At 41.1% G+C, this 12,297-nt stretch overlaps 1 pseudogene; it reads right to left on the bottom strand.

Moving 5' to 3' along the window:
• Positions 1-2,116: 2,116 nt before the first annotated feature.
• Positions 2,117-9,517, bottom strand: LOC123188333 (uncharacterized; annotated as a pseudogene).
• Positions 9,518-12,297: the final 2,780 nt, after the last annotated feature.

Here is a 12,297-nt window from a genome sequence, read left to right as displayed (position 1 = left end):
GAAGAAGGTGGCTTCTTTGAAGCCAGAACCTTCCTCCGCTTTACGCCCGCGGCCTTGGCGACCTTCTCCGCCGCCGGCCGGGATCACGCTACCGCGTTGGCGCCCGGAGCGCGGGCCATCGCGGCGGGGGCAGCCGGATTTCCGCCCTGCACGACCACGTTGCCCTGCCGCTTGCGGGCAGGCGCGGCTTGTGCTTGGGCGACGACGGCGGGGCCAACATGGCCGGCGACGAGATCCGCCCGAGGGGAAGGAGGGTGCGCGACCTCGACGGTGACGGGGGACAGCATGGGGTCATCCATGGCAGCGAGGGACGGCCGGGGAGGAGGAACCGGAGCTTGCGGAGGGGGGCAATGGTGGCGGAGGGTGCGGGGAGCGGGAAAGGGCGCGCGGACATGTCCCTCCCGCCAAATCTCGCATCGGATAGGGGTTGAGCTCGGGTCGGCCTCCCAGCCCGTGAAGATAGAGGTTGAGGAAGAAGATTTGTTGCGCCCCGTAAAAATATTTGTGGGCCGGGGCGGGATGCGGGGTCTGATCGTGCAGATTTTCCGGCCCCAACCCGCAATTTGGCGGTTATTTTACAGGCCGGGGCGGGATACGGGGTCTGCTAGAGTTGCTCTTATACCTTCATGGTGCCCCCTCCGCTCCTTACAAAACTACATATAATAAAACTTCTTAGGGACACAGGAACGTGATGCTTAGCGGCTATCAAGTCAAGCATCTATCTGAATGACGCCGTACAGAGTAGCCCAATTGTCGCAAAGAAGTTGAGCCTCCTGCAGAGTTCACCAGAACGGAGGGAAATTGACAAAATCAGAACCACTTTGGTAGAAAAAATGAAAATGACGTGGACAAAAAGGAAATGAAATTCTAACGCATTGTTCGACGTCATAAGCCGGAAATTTAGTTCAGGCCAGTCATTTTCCCCACTCAATCCAGAGATCACCAGCTTTCATTTGGCTGGTGATTGAAGAAGCACTACTCAACTCCATGTAAAAAATGATCGTAAAAAAGAAACTCCATGTCCGTGAGCATCAATAGAAGCCGCTCATTCTGAATGCAAGCTTTAACATGGTTTCGTTAGTGGAGCAGCACCATATGGTGAGCATCAATAGAATAGAAGCCACTGCATTAACAAGTGTTGGGTGTTTGGTTGACTAATCTATATCTATACCTACTATTAAAAAGAATAGGTATTCTTGGTTTGGTTCCACTTTGTTTCGTCCCGTTCTAAGTATTTTCATGTACAATATTTTTTTTGTAAGGTCCGTTTTCCGTTTGACGAATATACATGTGCAAACGGAAAGAAACCGTGACGTGATGTACGTGCAAAGGAAACTAAGCGTACGTGTTAAGGAAACTAAGCAGCCAGCCCGTATTTCTATTTTTTTTTCTTATCAAAACAATGACCTCTCGTTTCAGACTTACCTGCCTTTCTGAACAGTACAAAAGGCTGCTTGCATGCCTTTTTTTAACCAAATTGCTGGGCCTATTTGAGCATCTAACAATTGTTGCTAAGCTTTTCTGGGCCGCGAGCCACATGAGAAAAACTTAATCTCCAGTCCAATAGGCTGCAAAACATCAATATTTCATGTGAAATACTCCTACCTTGCTCCTTTTAAGACGATTCCCACCCGTTTATATAGGTTAGGAAGTTGGCTGTAATATCAACAAGACACCTAGAAAAAGGGAAGATGACAACGGACGAGAGGGCGACTAAAGTCATGACAAAAGAAACGATGGATTTAGGACGTGGTGCACCCTGCAAAGAGGGACGTGTGGGCTCAAAGAATGAACTTACTAGGAAGGATTGTGTGTGTGGGTCGGAACATTCAAGGAAGGAAATGTTGCATGACACTATGAGTATTTTTAAAGTTAAAGGAAGGAACAATTTTAAGGCTGCAAAGAGTAGCAAGGATTGTGTGTGCGATGTCGTGCACCGATTATTAACTGGAGGCCTAAATTGTTCGGAGAATGTATTTTTTTCTCTAAACCTTGGCAACTCCTTGTCATTGTTTGGATGTCGTCTTGCTGGTACACATTTTGGCCTACCAAAGCACGGGTTGTCGTGCTAGCACATGCACGCCAATTTATTTCCCCGTTGCAACGCACGAGCATATGTCCTAGTAATACTACCCTATGCACAGGATCAAATGTGTTGCATAAATATTTCCCAGGGTTGAGAGTTCCCTAAGAAAACAAAAACATACTATAAATCATGTGGGGCATGCTCGGAAAATTTGGGACAGGTAGACGAAACTCATGGCATACCTTTCTACTCTACTTTAGCACCTTCAAGAGCCTGAATGCACCAATAGCAGCAGTGACAAAGCTCCTTCCGGGTTGATTGTTGCTTGTAAATGGCGAGGTCCTTGGCATTGGACCAAGTTTATGATTTGGACTAGGATCTGAGCTTGCATAGGCTGGATACACCTTCAAAGGAAGCCGGGCTTGTAACACTGACCTCCAATGTGGAAAAAAACTTCTCCTTGTGTATGTGGGATCCCATCCTCGGCCTACTTTCTTTCTCACAGCCTGTCATATATTTCATTAGAGGTACATCATAAAACAAAACATCCATACTTCCAGCCAGCACCTCTCGCTTGAGATGTATTATGTTGATCAATACACAACATTGGTGTTTCATTAGATATGAATGATGTTACTGCAGTATAGTAATTCAAGTAGCATGCTTAAGCAACATAAAAAGCTGTTGAACCAGCACAATGCATGGCACAAACTCGCAGCTGAAACATGCTTTGTTATTGGTTTATTGCCTCTAACGATTATATTACACTGGATCTTATTCTATCAAAATCTTTCTCACAGGCACCAAATAAATTTCAGATGCAACAGAGCATTCAAGAACAATAATAAAGTGTTGGAAGTAACAATAATGTGCAAAGCCCCCTTGGTGAAGTCCCAATGTTGACGTTACTTGGAACCTATAAAGTTCAGCTATCTCATTAAGCTAATTAAGCCTCCTTTTTATTGCATTTACCCCTTTTCTTTGGTAAAAAAACCTGATGGGAAACACATTAGGATGGGGGAGATGAACCATAGTTGGAAAAGGTGATATGCATTTGAAGGCAACTCAAAGCTAGAATTCAGTTTCTATACATGTAGTTTCTATACATGTGTGTGAAGACACACTAGGTATTCTAGGCTAGAATTTAGATGTTTTGTACTCCCTCCGATCCATAATAATGGTCGTGGTTTTAATTCAAATTTGAACTAAAACCACGACAATTATTATGGATCAGAGGGAGTAGCTCATTTAATAAGCACTAGAAGCAGCTTGAACATGTCCAGTTCAGTAGCCAAAGTCCATTAGAACACAAATACTTATACTCTATAAATATGGCTGAATTCGGTACTGCAAAGCTTCCCAACTTTGCAACACCAAAACCATCACGTTGTGCTCTAGTTAGTAATCCATTTGTGCTGCCACAAGGTGTAGGCAAAGCTGCTTGGTACTGCTGCACCAAAATCAGTATTAAGGTATATGGGTTACCTTTGTTTGTTTGGTGTGTTGCCGTGCCATAAGGGAGAGACCGTCATTTTCAACAGTTGTGACCTGGACTCGAGATTAGGGCAAGATGAGTACAATCAGAAGTCAAGAAAACGAGCCTTAAAACAAAGATTCTATTATGTATCTGAAAGCGTTCATGGGATTTGTCAATTTGGGAAAATTTTACTACTCCCTCCGTTCCTAAATATAAGTCTTTGTAGAGATTTCACTATGGACCACATACGAAACAAAATGAGTGAATCTACACTCTAAAATGCATCTATATACATCTGTATGTGGTTCATAGTGAAATCTCTACAAAGACTTACATTTAGGAACGGAGGGAGTACTTTACATATTCTTAAAAATAGTTGATGTAACATAAAATAAAAAGAACAAGGAAAGGGCACATATTCTTATAGCTTTCTTTCTTTTTGCTGCCACAATATCATTACCCGTTACCAACACCATTAGTCTATCCAAAACTAGATCAACCGCGGATTTGATTATCTTTACCTTTTTCTCTGCAGCATCCAGATTGGCCGATTCCATAACTGCCATGTTTGCATCTGTAAGCCCTATTATCCATTTTATTAAAAAGGAGAGAGATTAAGACTCGGTTTGTTTAATGCAAAAAGAATCACTTGAGCCCCATGGCCCCCACCTTTGCATGACTCTCCGTTTGACTTTCTGCAGTCATAAGGCTGGCTTCAAGAAATGGAAGACAAATAGAATAATCAGAAAAATAATCATTTATTCACATAGAAAATTATCGTGAGCAATACAAAGAGTAGTACAGGTTTATAGTGTCCATGGGATCTCCATTAGGGCAAAATCCATACTCCTTGAGGATACGTGAAACATGTTGAAAGACCTCCACATGGGGCACCTACATGACATACAAGCTGTTGTATAAGGCAATATATCACTAACATAGATCTACCATATATACAATGTAGCAATTACATAACCAATTGTAAGCAACGAGATAATTAATATGAGTTGGAAGGCAATAGAACAGTGTGCAAAAAGAGTAATCGCATTCAATTCACTAGGTTTCATAAACTACATAATATACATATTCGGATTCATCTAGATTAATGTATCATGTCTATCTTGAAGCAAAATCTGTTAGCTCCCACAAGTTCTGTGTATTTAACTACACGTTATGATCTAGACGCTTCAAAGGTACGGGTAAAAAACTGCATCACACTTCTGTATATTTAACTACACGTCACAGTTATTCAAATTCCAACTAGTTCAAATCACTTTAATAGTTTTATTTTGGTTCCCCAAAGAGAAAGGTGTCAATTTCTTCAGGCTTTCTTCAGGCTGTATGATCCAAATGAAGTTCAGACAAACTTAAAGACCATACACCTAGTGTTTCTTGAACTACATTGAACTGTCCTCCTGGACCACAGACAAGTTACTGTAATGAGCTCCAACTCCCTGTTTCTTGGAGGACCTGGAGTTTGTAGGCTAAATAAAGTACATTAAGCATAAATTTCCAGTCTAACATGAATAAAGAAGGCTCATGTCAACGCCCTTAATATACCCCCAGCTCCAGCACCTAGAATATTTGGAGTTGGGAATCATGCCAAACAGCTGCAACCATAAAAATATGGAAGTTGTCATTTTTGCCAATTTATCTTCCATGCGTCCAGAAAATAAACAAAGAGAAATGACACAAGCACATGTTCTGTATTCATGCACCATGCAACAACATTAACCAAACGCCTGATGATGATACATGCAATTTTACGGCTAAAAACGATACAACGCAGTGACAAAACGAGAAAATAGACATAAGTGAAGCCAAGAACAAACAAAATTGGCATTTCACACTATACTCTAATATGGAGATCAAGAGTTTCTGTCACCAATTTTTTCACTATTTATGCATACATTAAATATTAATTGTAAGATTCGTATTTCCATGACAAAAATGCATATGGTAGTGGAAAAGGAACTAACATGCTCCTTTTAGTTGTAGTGTGTGAATTCAATGTAGAAACCATCAATAGTATCTATCATGAACTCATATAGCAATCTCCTTCACAATGTAATAATATCAAGCAATGTCTTAGAAGATAAAGAACAAAAGGTGTTCTTATAGTTTGTTTGTCTGGTCAATGACGAAGATAAAATAAAAGAAGTAGCCAGATAGGGGATCTGATGTGGATAACTAATAACAGGCTGGTTGTTACTAATACTTCTGACATAGAACAATTCATTAAAATAACTAAAACGACGGCTTTACTCCCATCAATTATTTGCTCTTGTTTCATTATCTCTGCCATCACCTTTCCCAAGTGTTCAGAAATAAGAGGTGTTTGTACAGTGGCGGAGCTAGAGAAGAAATGCTGGAGGCGCAGAAGGCAAATATAGCAATCTTGAGGGGGCCAAAGACTATACTTTTTCTAATTAAGCACATTGAGGTCAGTATTCACAAACTACGCATTCTCACACATATTATCAGGAAACTGCACTTTCTTTAGTATGAGCTGCAATGATAGGCCAACAGGTCAACCACTCTGAGGTCAGAGCCACATGTGTATGACATGTTGTTCATAGTTGTCCAGCTGGTAAAATATGCAGCTTTATGATAACATTAGCACAATAAGTACAAATCTGGGATAAGGGCTCGAAAAAGTAGTAATTCAGTGATAATTTTGAGATAGATAATTGCTGCAAGAAAAGTTCATTTGTTTAAGCAAGACAACTCTCAAAACATTGCAGCAAAAGGATAAAACAAAATTGGAGTAAAATCAAAGGCAAGGTTCAACAATATATAAGAGTTCCATCCTCCATATTAGACCCAAGAAACCTTCCAGGAGCAACTCTTGCATTAACCGCTGTCGTTAATTACAGGGGCAAGATGTGGAGCGCCAGGAATTTCCATTGTGCCTTGGTCCTAGAATTTTGCGCCCCCCCAGCCCAGTAAACGCAGGCGGAGCAAGTATAACATTATTATTTTTATTTGTGGTGAGAACTATCTTCTTGGCAAGACAGAGCAAGTATTACCTCCGTCCGGGACGGAGGGAGTATAGCATTTTTATTTTCAGTTGAGGTGAGAATTATCTTCCTGCTAAGACTAGAGCATGTATTTTTTTAAACAACAGCACTAACAATAGTAAAAATACAAATATTAAGTAAAAGACATCTGAGGCACTGCGGCCACAACATACCAAAAACGCTTACCTCAGAATGCGTTTGAATGTATGCAGAAAGATCTTCACCGGCATGGGAAATTACATCAACAAGCAGCCATGCGCAATCAGTAAGTGTCTTCCTTTCCTCCAGAAGCTCCGGTGCCGTTGCATGTGAACCTTTCTCCCATCTCAAGGCAAATGAACGCCTCATTATACATTTATTGATAATGTCAAACCCATTTTTCTTACTACTGCCATTTATCTTGGAAGAACTGCCCCCACGGATCTGCTCTTGAGCAGCCAGTAGTAGAACAACAGACTGGATAATTTTTCCATCCTCAATGTAATTCCAGAGCTCTTGAAGTACATTATTTGTTTTTTCTGCAAGCAGTCTAGTTGTGTCCAAGAAGACCTTCTGTAAAACAACAACGAACAAAAAATAAAGTCCATTTAGCATTCATATGCAAGCAAGTAATGTTGAATAAACTTTCAGTGTATCGCCATGTTTCCTCCTATCAAAGTAAATATGGATTAGGGACAATCTCCAAGGCAAAGAAAATAACATTAATAACTAGCAACACTTTTTATATATTTTATTGATGACTTTTTATCCTTTACTATAAGAACATACGGAAGACATGAAGTAAGACAAAAAAGGATCAACAAACAAAAACTTTACACTCTCTGACAAGTTGAGATGAAAGGATGCCCGGCACTTAGTATCACTAATTTCATTATAACCTGTCACGGGTTTATGGTATGACCACATTTACTCTTTGTGTCATGCTGCAAAAGTAGTAATACATATATGGAGGGAAATGAAACAGACCATCTCAGGTAGACACAACAGATTGTCCTCCAGATTGTCCTCCAGATTGTCCTCCAGATACTTATGGAGACAAGTATTCTCAACTGTGACATGGAGCGGGAGTAGATTCTCAATGACATCAAAAATGACATCATTGCGAACTGTGCGCACATTGGGCGATGCACCATGGCGTAAAAGCAGCTTGATCATGTCCACAGAGAACCTTTCAGCAGCTTCGTGGAGCGCAAAGTATCCAAATTTGTTTATGCAGTTGGGATTGGCGTGCATCCCATAGAGCTCAGGTGCCATGCCCTCCAATACAACTTTTGCACATCGCAGGGCATTGAAACTGACCATGAAGGTTAAGGTTTGTGCGGTGATGGTAAGATCCTATGACATGCCCCGGCCTCTACAGTTCTGGAAGAGTCGGAGGAAGCACCAGGCACTATCCTTTACAAGGATGGGCTCCAATTCGGCATATTTGTCCAAGAAGTTATCAGCCACCCACTAGATGAGTCCGTCACAATTGAAAAAGGTGAAAGGCGTCAGTTATCCCATTAAAAGCACAACAAAATAAACTGTCTTGTGGTCTATGGAGGGTGCATGTATGACAACAACAATGAGAACAACAACCCAAGCATAAAGATAAAACCAAACATGAGGCACCAACAAGGAGGGAGGAGAAAGTAAGGGGATCTAAAGCTAGCATGGTTCAGGCATGTGAATCCACGTGCTCCAATCCAAGGTAACAAACATATTGTTTTAGTAGACTTAAGTACCCTATAATACTACCGGGTTAAACAATAACTAATATAATGGAATGAGCCATCAATCAAATTATGTGAATGAAGGTAACACAAACTTGGGGAGCAGGGTCTGGGATGATTATGTCGTTTGCTATGGACTTGGCGATCTCAACATCCCTTTCTAGCATAAGCTGAAGAGAGAATGTCAAGAGTCAGCAGTGAGAAAGAAAATAAATAAGGGGAGAGAAACATCACACAGATGGATAGTTATCATACCTTCTTAACCTTTTTCAAATCAAAACCCTCAGTAACTTGAAAATAAGGGACAGGGTAGTCCGGATAATCATTTCTTACTGTAATTGCTTTAACTTTACCATTAACGTTGTATTTGCTCAGGGCAAGTAAGTCCCTTTTCCACAATGCATCAAATTTCAATTCCATCCTTTTGTTTTCCTGAAACAAGGAAGTTTAATCTCAAATTATGTTCCAAACAAGATTACTATGCAGGGGCCACTGAAATAAATCCAGGATGACCCTGAGATAAAATGAGTCCTCTCTAAAATGGGTCGCGGATCACTGAGACATAAAACATATGGTGCAAACAGAAAACGATGTATTTACTCTGTGAATCCTGAAATGTAACAATGCTAGGTGTGAAATGAAGGGCCGCAAAAGTCCTGTCGAAATTCGATGTTACAGTTGAACAAGTATAAACGATATTCACTGGTTAATGACTCCCATGAATAACTAAATTTCCCTGTTGATGCCACACAACGAGACATCTTCACATGCAAGGAACGACTACCAACTAAACAAAAACAGTAGTCGCATTTTAAGTACTGCCATATTTACTTTTCATATAAAAAACACGTCACGAATCAGTCCAATGTTCAGTCCAATGTGCAAGGAATCAGTCCAACAGCTCGTACAGTACATACACACAGATGGGCTAGGAAGCAACTGAGACTCTGGCGAAACAAGGTGCAAGAAAATTAAGCTTTCAGTCCGATGTTCAGATTAGACACCCGTCGGAGAGAGTTTTATACTCAGATCGGAAACTAGATCAATCAAGAAGGACGCGACTAACAATTTCAGCAGTAATCTAGGGCAAGATTCGGCGCACACACAGAAACCATACATCAAACGAGAAGGACCGGAAGAGCGGTGCGCGTGCGGCGGGAAGAGCGGTACCTCGTTGGCGGCTCGCCGCGGATCTGGAAGGAGGCGACGGCGCGTACGTCGGCCACTCGCCTCACGCCGGAACACTGTATCTGACGGCTGGGAAGGGGGGAGTTTTTTTTAGAGAGATAGAAGCCGACGTGCGATCAGAAAGGCCCATTGAAGCGGGCGCGGCTATGTGCCGCCAGCAGCGAGACTTAAAAGGGCCGGCCCAGTAACCACTTGCAGCGCCACGCTAATGTCAAGATGACATCGTACGTGTTCATTTTTTTAGCTTTCCCTTCAAACTACCACTTTCGTTTTTAAATTATGTTTATGTTCGAAATATTCTAATTAAAAATATGTATATTAATAAAACCCTTTACATCAAATTAAGAAAAGGTTAATCTTGCATTTGAAAAATATTAAATGTGTACAGAAAATGTTTCTAATGTATACAAAAAATGTATAACATTAATGAAAAAACTAGAAATGTTTATCATGTATGCGAAAAAATGTTAATCATGTGCAAAAAATGTTCATCATGTCTACGAAAATGTTAGTCATGTGTACGCAAAAATGTTTTTATCAGCTGAAAAATATTTCAACATGTATTTGAAAAATGTTAATATATTTCGAACATATTGTTTTGCAAAAAATGTTAAATATGTATTTGAAAAAAGTTAAATGTCTATAATTTTTTTACATGTCTACAAAAAAATGTACAAAAGTAGGCATGTGTTGGAAAAATAAAAAAAAGTAGACATGTTTAGAAAAACAAAGAAAACCGAGAAAAAACAAAAAGGAAAGCGAAGAAACAAAAAGAAGCAGGAAAGAAACAAAGAAAATCAAAAGTGCAAAACAAGAAGAAAAAACTGAAGAATACCGTCAAAAACAAAGGAAACTGAAAAAATAACAAAGAAAAAAGAGAAAACAAAAGAAAGCAGCGATAAACTAAAAAACAAAGAAAATAGATGCAAAAACAAAGGAAAACCGAAACATAATAAAGAAAAAAACCAAAGAAAACTGGCAAAAAAAGGAAAACTGAATGAAAAACAACGGAAAAGGAAAAGAAGAAAATCAGATTGAACCGACGAACACACCTATTAGACCCGGCGCGAGGGAAGCCAGCGATCGACGCAGCTAAACGGGCCAGCCCATTACTGTGTCGCCCAGTGGCGATTCCTATTAAAAATCAGTACCCGCGACAAAATAGCTGTCACTCGGCATCGCCCACCCAGACACTCTTAATACACGGGATGTGTCGGGCCAACGGCGCTAATGTTTGAAAAAAAATCTAGAAAAAAAAACAGGGTGTGTAGCACACATGCCCATGCTCGCAGTCCAGGCACAACCCGGTTATAAATGTGTCCGGTCAGCCCCATCATGGGGTGGGCACATGCTATGGGGCCAGCACGCCAGGATACATACATTTGGCCACCTTTGGAAATGACCAAATGAACAATTAGAAGCCTCGACCCTTTTTATGAGTATGGCCACCTCGGTTATTTTTTTGGTTACCACTAAAAATGTTTATTTTTTGGCCTTGTTTAACGAAGAGGAATGGAAACAATTTTAGAGAGGGGAATTCACCTTATGTGGCGATCTCTAGCGAGCCGCTGGTCCTTATCTCTAACCTCCCGAAGCTTGAAGAGGCTTAACTTTTCAAAAGATCATTTTAAGGAGTTAGGCCGCACCTAACCGAACCGTCAACCGGTTTTTCTCCTCAATAATTTAGGAGTCACTTCGGATGTGCCTCAAATTTAGAAGTCCGACGCAACTTCTCAGCAAAAGATTGCCTCACCCCCCCCTCCCCCCCGACAGCCTTGCTCCCCCGCTCGCCCTCATCCATGTCGGCGTTGACTTTAGTGTGGACCCGTAGCCTCCGTCACCATCCCGTCGACACCATGTACCCCCCGCCACACTTAGATTCGCTCACCGGTGGCCATCGCTGCGCTTCGCTAGAAGTGTTCACCCTTTTAAAAATTCGATGACTGCATTTTAAATTTCATGAACACTTTTTAAACCATGTAGCATCCGGCCACGTAGTTGTCTAGTTCCCTCCGATGTCTCTTATAGACGCAGACATCACAAAACATGTATATACACTCATCCCTATAAAATCCACGTACACTCTACCCCTATGAACACATTCGAAAGACTTGACACTTCACACATGTGCATCGCTATCGACAGGAATGTCGTCTCCCACTAAACGAATATTCTGCCTTTAGGAGACACCAAAGCGTGAAAAATATGTGGTCTGATCCCTTGTGGGATTAGGATACCATTGCTCTAGTAACCATCCAATTACAGATTGGTTCTCATGTTCTGGTCCTGATTGTAATCCAATTCTGTTTTTCATTTTTCAGGAATTGTGACACCAAATTTTATTAGGTAATAGTAATGTTTACAGGTAAAATAATTGGGCTATAAGGTAGAGCCCGACCTATACCTAGCAAAGACGCATGCTTGATGAGATTATGAGCTTCAAAGTTGAAATTCCATTATTCATGAGCAAGCTTGGACTGGATGTAATCTAATTATTCTTTTTTTTAGACAACCTTATGAAGCTTTTATTAATTCGTCACAATGTTTACAGGAACGGAGGGAATGTCTCTATGGTGTCCCAACCACACATGGTGGCCATCTCCGAGAGATGAAGTATACTTCGCTAAGTTGTGAGCTTCGAAGTTCGAGCTCCTAAATTCATGGCTAAATTTACAAAAAGCAAAATCCGAGGAGTGACGTATGATTTCAATGTTGATGCTGCGGTTCCTTTTCTTTTCTAGAAAAACTAATTCTGCTTTCTAGGGCCTCTCTTCCCACTAAAATTGGGCCCAGAGCCTGGATCACTTCCTCTCCAAATTCAGCCCGTAGAAGCCACAGAAATCAGGAGCGGCCCATAGTAGTTTTCCTCTCGAC

The sequence above is a fragment of the Triticum aestivum genome, chromosome 2A, assembly GCF_018294505.1.
Source record: "Triticum aestivum cultivar Chinese Spring chromosome 2A, IWGSC CS RefSeq v2.1, whole genome shotgun sequence".
Classification (NCBI taxonomy): Eukaryota; Viridiplantae; Streptophyta; class Magnoliopsida; order Poales; family Poaceae; genus Triticum; species Triticum aestivum.
This window is presented reverse-complemented; position numbering and strand designations above follow the sequence as displayed.